The sequence below is a fragment of the Simochromis diagramma genome, unplaced genomic scaffold (assembly GCF_900408965.1).
Source record: "Simochromis diagramma unplaced genomic scaffold, fSimDia1.1 OVJJ01000069.1, whole genome shotgun sequence".
Taxonomy (NCBI): domain Eukaryota; kingdom Metazoa; phylum Chordata; class Actinopteri; order Cichliformes; family Cichlidae; genus Simochromis; species Simochromis diagramma.
Window position 1 is genome coordinate 20806 of NW_024387009.1, and position 11800 is coordinate 32605.

Sequence of the window (11800 nt, forward strand, 5' to 3'; positions counted from 1 at the left end):
GATTCAAAGATTCAAGATTCAAAGCGTTTATTGTCATATGTACAGAAGAAAGAGCATGCACAATGCCAAGTTAGATAAGGGTTAAAAGAACAAGATAAGAATAAATAAAAACATAAAAATGAGGATAAAAAATAATAAAAAAAATAAAATAAAAAGATAAATAACTGCAAATAAGTACAAATAAGTAACTGAAGACACGTGTGGTCTGCAGATGTCGATGTACATGGATGTACATGGAGTTTAATGTGCAAAATGAACTTAGTGTGCAAAGTGACCTGATGTGCAAACTGCAGTTTGAGGTCGGTCAGCTGTTCAGGAGTCTGATAGCAGTGGGGAAGATGGAGTTGTTGAGTCTGGATGTTCTAGATTTCACACTTCTGAACCTTCGTCTCGAGGGCAGAGGTGTGTCTCTCTCTGTTATCACTCTCTGCAGGCGTTTGCGCTCCATAGCAGTAGTGCTGCCGTACCATGCAGTAATGCAGCTGGTCAGGCTGCTCTCCACAGTGCAGCTGTGCAGACAAAGAGACTCAAACTCTTAGCTTATTCCAGGATGCCCTGTACCCCACAGTTAAGCCACACTGAACTAACCCTCTTCGCCGAGAGGTCAATGTCGCACGTCCACGACAAGGAGGGAGCGTAACCTCCGGGCTCTGCGCTTCCTAGCAGACTCTAACTGCCGTCCTATAATAATTTATAACACTTTAATACAACAGTTATCCCCCAAAACAAGGGTATAACTGAGGGAAGTGCAACCTAGTGGTCAATGGAGACTCCAACTCACAAAATGACCACTCAGGTCCACTCTTATGACCAATTTGGACTCTAACCAACAAAATGACCAATTCCCTACCAAACTACTTGAGACTCTAACTCAATTTCTTTGGGATTTCAACCCGGTATTTAAACTTTTCTTAGCAGACTCTAACTGCTTTAGCAGACTCTAACTGCTTCAACTCATGAGATTTTTTCATCAAAATCAAAATCAAAACAGACATCCACCAGTAATTTCAGTGAGTAGACTTCAAGGTTCAAGGTTCAAGGTTCTTTATTTGTCACATGCATAGTTATACAAGTATAACACACAGTGAAATGTAGCCTGACACGCTCCTCGACATGTGCAAAAATTGGGGGGGGGGGGGGGGGGGGTGTAGAGGAAGAACATTATATATATATATATATACAGACATATAGTATATACACTGGGTGAATGTGCAGTAGTAGCAGCAAGCAGGTGAATTCTGTACATTAATATGAATAGACAACTGACTATTTTACAGGATAGACAATATAAACATATTTAAAATTAAAGGAATTGAAATGTACATTGTGCCTTGGTTTAGTGTCTGGAAGAGAGTCCTGTCTCAGTCAATTATAGATGATGTGAGAGGGCGGGTGTGTGTGTTTAGGGCACGGATGGCTTGGGGATAGAAGCTCCTCTTGAGTCTCTCTGTCCTTGCCCGGAAGATGCGGAACCTTCTACCAGATTGCAGAAGTTGGAACAGTTTGTTGCCAGGATGGGACGAGTCCTTCAGTATCTGCGCTGCTCTAGTCCGGCATCTCCTGGTGTAGGTGTCCTGAAGCGGGGGGAGAGCAATCCTGCAGCAGCGTTCTGCTGTATGGATCACTCTCTGGAGAGCTTTTTGGTCCTTCACACAGCTGTTCCCAAACCACGATGTCCTGTTCTGTGTGAGGATGCTCTCCACAGCGCCTGTATAGAAAATCCTGAGGATCTTTGGAGAGACCCTGAACTTCCTCAGTTGTCGTAGGTGATACAGGCGCTGCCTAGCCTTTTTGGTCTGGACCTGAATGTGGGCAGCCCATGTCAGGTCTGAGGAGATGTGGACACCAAGATACTTGAAGGACTGCACCCTCTCCACTGGAGCTCCATTGATGATGATGGGCTTGTAGTCTCTGTGCTTACCCCTTCTGAAGTCCACCACCAGCTCCTTGGTCTTGCTGACGTTCAGCTGGAGGTGGTTGTCCTGGCACCACGATGCCAGATTCTTCACTTCATCCATGTAGGCCGCCTCATCGTTGTTGGAGATGGCACCCAACACCACTGTGTCGTCAGCAAACTTCACAATGGTGTTGGAGCCATGGGTGGCCACACAGTCTGAAGTGTAGAGGGAGTAGAGCAGTGGCGAGAGGACACATCCCTGAGGTGCTCCTGTGTTGATGGTGATGCTGTTGGAGAAGCACCTGCCCACCCTCTTAAATTTTATCATGTCCAATTTGGCACACTTTGGAAATAATTCAACAGGTAGTGCCTTGCCTTTGGATAAGCCGGCTTATGCCCACTCACTTCGACCACTGGCACTCATGTCTGCCCGTCCGACCACCTCAGACCACCGAATTTCTCCGTCTACACCTCCAATTCTCTCCCTCCTCAACCACCGGACGAAGCCCCCAAATGTTAAGGTTCACAAATTGAGGAAGGAGAGTACAAACAACCAGGTCCAGAAGATCTTGGTCAAACAATTGATTTTAATGAATACACGCGTGGGAAGACCAGTCTGTATGCAGACAGGAATTGATCTTCAACTTAATCAAAGCACACACAGATTTTTATAGCATCAGGGTTTGAATTAACGACGCCCCTTCATACGTCACAGACAGAATACATACATACGTCAAATCAAAACCACAATGACTTTTAACACAGTTTAAAAGAACGTTGTCTTCGTCTCGTCTGGAACACGAGCCCCACATCCTGCCAGACGCTGTTCCTCTTTCCAGAGACAACAACAAGAAACAGTTCCTCTTTTACAGAGACAACTTTGCAGTTACAACCAGACATGACTAACCCCTCACCTATAAATAAGTCTAACTAATGTATGTGTGTGTGTGTTGACCTCACATGCCCTCTCATCTCACCCGTTGCACTTCTGACCTTTTACCAGACCAGAGGCTCATCCTTATGTGTAATAACCTAACTGAAACTACATGTACTATGTTGAATAAATGTTTTAATCAAGAACCTCTACTAAGAGCTTAGTAAAAGAATATAAAAGTATAACAGACAATTTGAATAACCTAGTAATTCAAATAGCCTCGTCTAACCTGCTCAGAATAACTTAGACTCTGCTTTCACTTCTGCTTTCACTTCTGCAAACTCTCTGCAACTTCCTGTCAGCCTGCAACTTATTCTTTCTAAAACACACACACTGTTTAAACCTCTGAATACAATATCAATGCTGCAGATTCTATTATTAATGCAATGGTAATGATGATGATTATTTAACAATAGCAGTAAAATAATTTCCCTGCTCCACACCCGTCACAGAGGGTGGAGGGTGCAGGCCGAGTGTAGCCAGTCACAGAGGGTGGAGGGTGCGGGCCGAGTGTTGCCAGTCACAGAGGGTGGAGCGTGCGGGCCGAGTGTTGCCAGTCACAGAGGGTGGAGGGTGCAGGCCGAGTGTTGCCAGTCACAGAGGGAGGAGGGTGCAGGCCGAGTGTAGCCAGTCACAGAGGGTGGAGGGTGCAGGCCGAGTGTAGCCAGTCACAGAGGGTGGAGGGTGCAGGCCGAGTGTTGCCAGTCACAGAGGGTGGAGGGTGCAGGCCGAGTGTTGCCAGTCACAGAGGGTGGAGGGTGCAGGCCGAGTGTAGCCAGTCACAGAGGGAGGAGGGTGCAGGCCGAGTGTTGCCAGTCACAGAGGGTGGAGGGTGCAGGCCGAGTGTTGCCAGTCACAGAGGGTGGAGGGTGCAGGCCGAGTGTAGCCAGTCACAGAGGGAGGAGGGTGCAGGCCGAGTGTTGCCAGTCACAGAGGGTGGAGGGTGCAGGCCGAGTGTAGCCAGTCACAGAGGGTGGAGGGTGCAGGCCGAGTGTTGCCAGTCACAGAGGGAGGAGGGTGCAGGTCTAGTGTTGCCAGCTTGTGAGTGAGTTTGTGTGGGATCACAGAATTGAAAGCGGAGCTGTAATCAACCAAAAGTACCCTGATGTATGAGTCTTTGTTTTCCAGGTGGGAGAGGTAGTAGTGAAGGGCAGCAGTGATGGTGTCTGATGTGGACCCACCTTGTCCATGCTCCCTGCCGCTTAAGGCCTACAGCTCTACTTACTCGCTCCTCCTCCACACCTGCTCGGACCTCTTCCTGGAGTAGCTGGTGTCTCTCCTTTCCCTGTGCCCTGCTGACCTGGGCCTTTGGGAAGTACCCCAAGCCTGCTCCCCCTGTTGCTAAGACCCTCACCAGTGTTTTCTGCCTTAGGCGTGACTCTGCCACCTCAACTGCCTTCTCAGCCTTCCACTTTCTTCCTGTCCTTACCTCAATACCTGCTGATGCCACCTTGCAGTCTTTAGAATCTCTTTACTGTAGGTGTGCGAGCCACCTTGAACTCTTCTGTGAGGCCACTGAAGGGTAACTGCAAGCTGTTGCTTGCGCCATACAATGCAGCGCTGGTGAGACTGCGGGGAAGTCCCAGCCACTTATGAAGAAAGCCACTGATCTTCCTTTCAAGGGATTCCACAGTAGTTATTGGAACTGTATAGACAAGCAAGGGCCACAGGATTCGGGGCAGGATGGAATGCTGGTAGATCCAGGCTTTAAATCTTCCAGGCAGGCCGGACTTATCCACCTTAATGAGCCACGCTCCCAGCTCCTCATTTGCCTTCTGAATGGCAGTAGAGTCTTTCAGGCTGGAGTCAAAGAGTTTCCCCAAGCTCTTGACTGGTTGTTCCGTTATGGATGGAATATCACCTTGCCCTTTTTCAGTACCATCGATCTTGACTTGGAAGGTTTAAAACTCATCCTTGCCCATGAGATGAGTCTCTCAAGACCTTGCAAGATCCACCTACACCCTGGGACTGATGATGTTGTAATGGTGAGGTCATCCATATAGGCTCTGATAGGGGGCTGATGAACACCTGACCTTGTTAGCGGCCCTCTGCACTCCACCTCCGCAGCCTTTACCACCATGTTCATTGCAAGGGCAAAGAGCGTAACTGAGATGGTACAGCCTGTTATTATACTGCCCCAGAAGTGACCCTAAGCCTGAAATTGGCATAATAGTCCAGGATCACGTCCTTGATCTTGCTGGGGATCTTGTAATCATGGTGGAGGTGTAAAGCATGCTCAACCAGTTTGTGTGGGATCGACCCATGCGCATTAGTCAGGTCCAGCCACAATACAGCTAGGTCACCTCTGTTCTCATGGGCTTCTCTTATAAGGTGTGTAACTACACCAGTGTGCTCTAGGCAACCAGGAACTCCTGGGATCCCCCCTTCTGAACTGATGGATCAATGTAATTATTTCTAAGGAGAAACTCGGTCAATCTCCGGGAGACAATGCTAAAAAACACCTTCCCCTCCACGCTCAATAGCGAAATGCTCTGAAACTGGTTTATGTTTTTTGAGTCCTCCTCTTTAGGAATCCAGACTCCCTCTGCATACCTCCACTGATCAGCAACTCTCCCTCTCCGCCATATCACCTTTAAGATCTTCCACAGGTGGCGAAGCAGCTCTGGGCAGCACTTATAAACAAGGTAGGGTACGCCACTGGGACCTGGGGAGGATGCTGATCGGGCTGCCTTGATGACCTCACACACCTCCTTCAAACTTGGCTCCGTCAACTTGAACTCTACTGATGGTGGGGCAGAGTTGATGAGAGCTTTGTTTGGTCCCAAGTCTTGTTCCCTCAGTGGGTCACTCAAGGTCTCATGAAGGAAGTTATTCACCTCCTCTGCTGAGCACTCCAACTGGCCGCTTCGCTTAACCCCAAGCAATTGTTTGGAAAAGCGAAAGGGATCAGCAATAAAAGCTGCACGTTTCCTGGCTCTCTCTCTTCCCCGCCTCCTGTGCCATTCTGCTCTACGGAGGGTAATCAGCTTCTTCCGCAAGATGTTATGCAGTTCCTCTAAAGCTTGCTTCTCCTCCGCATCAGCGTTCTTGAACTGCTTCTTAAGGCTCCTAAGCTCCTGGCGCTGTCGATGAATCTTCATGGCCCTGCGGTTCATGGTGTAAGGGGTCTTGTTGTTACACTTCTCGGTCAGGCCGAACCTTTCTGAGGCGTAGCTGACTATGATGGTGGTCATTGTTTTAAGCCTGCTGTCAGCATCTCTTTTGGCCACAGCTTGACATCCTCATCAAACTTCTGCCACTCGCTCCGGCTGCTGGCTGGGGGCCACTTAATCCGCTGTTGTGGAACTACGCTGCTTGGATTGGAAGAGTCCGGTGCGTGGAGGGACTGGCCTCTGTGGGGTGCCTCCGGGCCGGGCTCCTCCTGCATCTCACCAGGTTCAGGGCCTGTGCGTTGCACCTCACTCTCTCGCTCCAAACATTTCATTCTGGTGTGATGGACCTTTAGGCCACGCTGGTTCTTACACAGCTTGCCGCAGATACATGTCTTACTCGTAGTCCTTTCCATTGCGTTGGTCGTTAACCTTGAGTCCGTCTGATTGGAGACCTCCTCCTCTCCCCCTCTCGGGATCTCATGGGGGTATCTTTCCATTGGCACAAAGTGCTTGTGCACAGATGTTTTCAGTCCTTCACTAAGAGATTTTGCAGTCGAGCTTCCCAGTGTGTGATTACGGGGACATCTCTCCATCCATGCTTTGAATGTATTTTCCAACAGACCATTTAAATAATACATCTCTGTGTCATGTTCCTGTTCCACACAGGTGCATACTTTGGAAATCTCTGTGGCCATGTAGTGGTGATGTTGCTACCCATTGTGGTTATGGGGTTTGAATAGAGCGGGTATTGGACGAATGTCACCAATGTCACCAATTTTCTACAGAAATATATTTCAGAAGGTGCTGTTGACATGAAAATCTCACCAGATGTGGCAACAACCCATCAAATCCACACATGCAAAGTAATCAAACCACACGTTTCCATAGATTATGTGTAATAAAGAGAAATAAGACAGGGAAAAAGTCTTGAACACACTTGCTGCAGTTTGTTTAACACTTTGTACAAAAGCCTTTGTGTATGATGACAGCATCAAGATGCCTCCTGGTGGACAAATTAGTCGTACGCATGTATTCTGTGCACTGTGGGCGTGGCTCTACACAAAGTGACAGATGGTCTCCGAGGTAACCACCATGAGATGCTCAAATGCTCTTAACTTGTACATCACATGTGCTCAGATGTTTCTCCACATCAACAGGGCCCCTTCTATAAACTGTGAGGATTCAGGTCAATGGAAGAAGAAATGACATCAAAGTTTATATTCAATAAACTGAAAGTAACAAACCCAAAGCAACAAATGAGTTTTGCATCAATCATCGGTTTTTAATTGGAGATCTACGTAAGAATGCTAATCACAAACTGCTAATGAACTTCTACCATGGAGATCCTTCTGCTGCACACTGTGGTTCAGCTGCTGTGGAGAACAAGAGGAAACTGCAGCGGGTGGTGAGGGCAGCAGAGCGGCCCTGGGCCCGACACTAACCTCCCTCAGAGACATTTATATACTGGCAATGTCGTCCTCAAGGACCCCCTGGACACTCACTCCACCCCCACCCCTTCCCTCTGGTAGGTGCTACAGGTCGATCAGGTCAATGACAAACAGACTCAATAAAAGGTTTTACCCACATGAACTTACAACTGTGTGTGTGTAGAACAAAGATGTGAAGCAGCATGAGACTCACATGTGATGCTGTCCTACATGCATAGAACTAAGTGACAAAGTGATCATGAAATAAAGAAATGTCCCATCACAGATGTTTTGCTGACAGCTGTGTTCAGCTCACAGAATAAAGAGTTTGAGTCCCTCACTGACTCAAACTCCTTCAGTGACACTTGCAGCCTTGCAGATTAGTTTGCTGATCCTGATGCATCTCTGGAGCTGATGCTGTCCCCCAGCAGACAACAACAACATAGATGCACTCACTAGTCCACTTTACCCTCTAATCACATCTCTGACATCTGCAGGTTGCTCCAGCAGAGACTCTTGTGCAATGCCAGGTGTTTGTGTTTGTGTTTGTCTGTAGGTACACATTAGATATGACCATAGACGCACACACACAAGTGAACACAGGAGCACAGATGGTTTCCACCTGCTTCCCTCTTTCTTCACACAACTGTGAGGATGATGAAGAGGTTTCAGGACGAGGTGGTCAGCAAGCACAGGATAAAGCAGGGCCATGAAACTCTCTTGTGCAGCAGATGTTTAATCAGACTCAGCTTTAGGCTTCTTTTCCCACCTGGCAGCAAAGTAACAGCTTCACTAATGTGAACAGTCACAATGTTAAACGTTTCTATATTTTCATATATTTTTTATCTGTTGATGCTGCAGAATAAAGTCTGTTAACAGAGTGCAGGATGTGTAGAGCAGGTCCAGCTCTCCCTTTACTGTGTCCACTTTCATCAGCCCCTGTGAAGTGACACAGAGTGCATGTGTGTCTGTCAGCTGTTGTTTATTGTGAAGGATGGAACAAATGAACACACACTTTTAGAGAAATCTGAAAAAGCAACACGTGCTTGGGCTCCTTCTGTGCTCGTCTTTATCAATGCTGATCTTTCTTTCCTGTTTGTTCTTTGGCACAAGCTTCAGTCTTTTCTCCCAGGGCTCCTTCACACTTAGAAACACACCTACATTCATTTATACACAAACATCATGAAACAAAGGCTTTGTAAAAGAGGACATGAGATCCTCTCTGAACAGCACATTCATATCAAACACAGGACTGAACAGGATATACTGAGTCTGTGGTGTTTTCATTGTTACTTGCTGAGTATTTTTCCAGTGGTTTGAAATGTGACTCAAGTCTGATTCTTCTACTGTGTGTGAACTCTAAGCAGCTGCATTAAACAGCTGCTTTTCAAACGAGGCTCAATCCTATGACTCTGTGAATGTAAACTTTTGTCACCTGCATAAATAACAATACTTGATCTAGTCAGGACTGCAGTGCTCCTATGATCCCAGCTTATAGATGGAGGCTAGCATGAGAGGCTCAGCAGCTAAAGCAGCACACCTGGGTCTCCCAGCCTATTAAAAGCAGCCCTTTGCTTCACCTGCTTCACTAAACATTATTATTTAAGCAGAGTGGTGTGATTCATGTAGGCATTGCTGTGTGACAGGAGGACTTTTCTTGCACACCCACTGTTGTGGATAGGCGTAGCTTTGGGTCACGTGGTGTCGGTAATAGTAATAGTGATTGCTACATCACCTGTTCACGTCCCGAGGGAACTTTTGTGAATGAGTGGGTGATGGGAGAAGTCGACTTTTGCTGAGCGCTCAAGCTTAGAGTGTTTATTTTGATCACTGTTTTTCTGGATTTTAAGGATTTGATAACAAATAAAGAAGTTTTTAATCTGGAACTTTGACTTACGTTTGAACAGCGGGCGCGTCAACATTATTCCCCTATTCAGCTGCTCGCCGACTCAAAGGCTTGACAGTCGCCAATACCCACCAAATGAGGCGCACATGCTTCCACGCCCACTGGTGACTGCACACATCCTTTCAAGGAAGCATTTCATTCATCCCTAACAAATGGAACAAAACACTGTGCAGCGTGTTCAGGTTTGAACGTGGCCCTGGCCTCTCTCTGCATCCACCTGCATCGGCCTTCTTGTGTGTTGTACCTCCAACAACCCAACAGCACATCCACTCCCTGCTGAACTGCTTGTAAAGTTTGAATCAATTCTACTTTCTTTGTAGGTACATTTCATCTGTGAACTCCTGAACTCCTTTACAGCAAAGGCTGCAACTCATTGGTGGTTATGTCACCATGAGAAGATTTTATTAATCTTTTAGGATCATTCAGATGTTTAGTAGTTTTTGAATGACAGGATTCTGATTTGGCCTTTTTAATGAAGGAGGCTGAACGATTTCCGAGCTGCCACAAATCAGCCAATCTGCTCCAGATTTAGTTTCTCCGGCCTGAGCAGCATCCCTGTTTTTAAGGAGACTGCATAGCTGAGGAGAAAACCAAGGATTGTTTCTGCATTTCACTCTAAATCTGAGCATGGGGGCATGCTTATTTATCATTTTGATGAAAGTGTCATAAAAATAATTCCATGCCAGCTCACCATTGGTGATCAGCTAGATTCTGTTCCAGTTACAGTCCCATAAATCATGAAGCTTGCTGCCAGAAAAGCTTCAAATCTCCTTTGAAAGCTGTTTGTGGTCTTGATTGTGGGAGCTTCAGTTGTCTGACTCCAGCTGCCACACAGTGCTCACTGATATCATTTGCAAAAACCCCAGTGTGACAATATTTATCAGTGAAGCAGACATCAGGAAGTGACGACTTTTCTTTGAACATTTGCTAAGGCTAAGCTGTGCTTTCTACCACAGTTGGGAACAGAGGAAAGAGAGTATATTATCCTTAATGTATTAGGAAAAAAGAAATCTGATACCAAACTGATATAACCACAACAGTCACATATCAAGTAACCAGAGTACAGCAGTCACTGTGCAGGACTTTTATTGTGAAAAGTAGGAAGAGGAAACAGTTTTCATGAGCAAGCTTTTCTGACATGTGTATTCAGTGGTTGAGAGGAGGCGGCAGACAGCAGGACAGTCAAAAACTCCCGAGCACACTGGTGCTGGGAATCCCACAGTGCTCGTCCTTTAATAAACACTCCTCACCAACAAGGCCCAGCTGAACGGCTGCTGTCTTATCCTACATGAAGCCAGCAGTGTTCATACAACAGAGGGCAGGGCGCATGCTTGTGACATCACAAAACATTAAGTCGTCTTAAAGAGACACCACACTATTGCGACTGTTACACATGGAAACTTATAAGCATAACTTCTCTCCAACAAACGTGGAATAACAGGAAGATCCTTGATAAACACAAGTCATTCCTTCTTCTTTATATGGAGGAATTAACTGGAAACAAACTTGGCTGCGAGGACAATTTAAAGGAGTTTCCTTTAAAATACTTTAAAATTTAGAGACGAAGCCAAGAAGACACTGCAGAGGTTTCAGCTGATGTGAACTGTTCTGCTTCTTTCTGTGAGTTACGCACTGAAACTATTTATCATCTATTTGATCAGGATATAAACAGCAGAATCAGAGTTGTTTCTAACAGCAGTCTGTTCATTATTGATCCAACAGCACAGATTTATCACTGATCTGTTAAACTGATCACTTAACCCTTTCACACACAGTGCTCACTACAGTTACAGCTATTCAAAGGCTTGTATTTGTGTTGATGGTATACTTGCACATAAACTCTACACTGGACACTGATGTGTCCCTCCTGTCAAAACCTGTTGTCCACCTAACTGGACATGTAAAAAAAACTCTTTGAAAAGTACACGTTTAAATGAAGTTCAAAAATCTTTTTCATGCCTACAGATGAATAAAAACACTTAAGAACAAAATCCTGATTGAGGTTGTCATAATTCATGCGTGAAAGGGTCAAAACTAGAAAACAGACGGGACAGACATGAGTGAGGGACAGGAAGGAGAAAGAAAGATGAAGGGAAAGAAAAACAGAAGGGAGAGGGACAGAGAGAAATGAAACTTAAAAAGAGAAAGAAGAGAAAACAAGCAAAACTAACAGAGCAACATACTAAACACAAACACCATCACGTTAACCCTAGCTGAGTGTAAACAGCAGTAAATACTAAATATTAATGTTGTTGTTTAGCAAGCAGGACCGACAGCGCACAATGTGCTTGGAAATAGCACCAATAGAGGTGTAGTTTATGTCTATGAACAGTGAACACCCGTGTGCACACCTGTGTGGATCAGCGCGCTTGTATTCAAAAGGTTCCCCATGAATTGGTGCTAGAGGATGGTAGAGAGCATAGCCCCTCCCCCAGTGGCATGAACGCAGGCTGCGCGGCAGATGCCAGCCGATCTCGTTCAAGTCACACTTGTCGCTTTTTTTCTGGTCTGGTCCCGATCTGT

At 46.1% G+C, this 11800-nt stretch overlaps 1 pseudogene; it reads right to left on the reverse strand.

Moving 5' to 3' along the window:
• Positions 1-3722: 3722 nt before the first annotated feature.
• Positions 3723-6966, reverse strand: LOC120739298 (annotated as a pseudogene).
• Positions 6967-11800: the final 4834 nt, after the last annotated feature.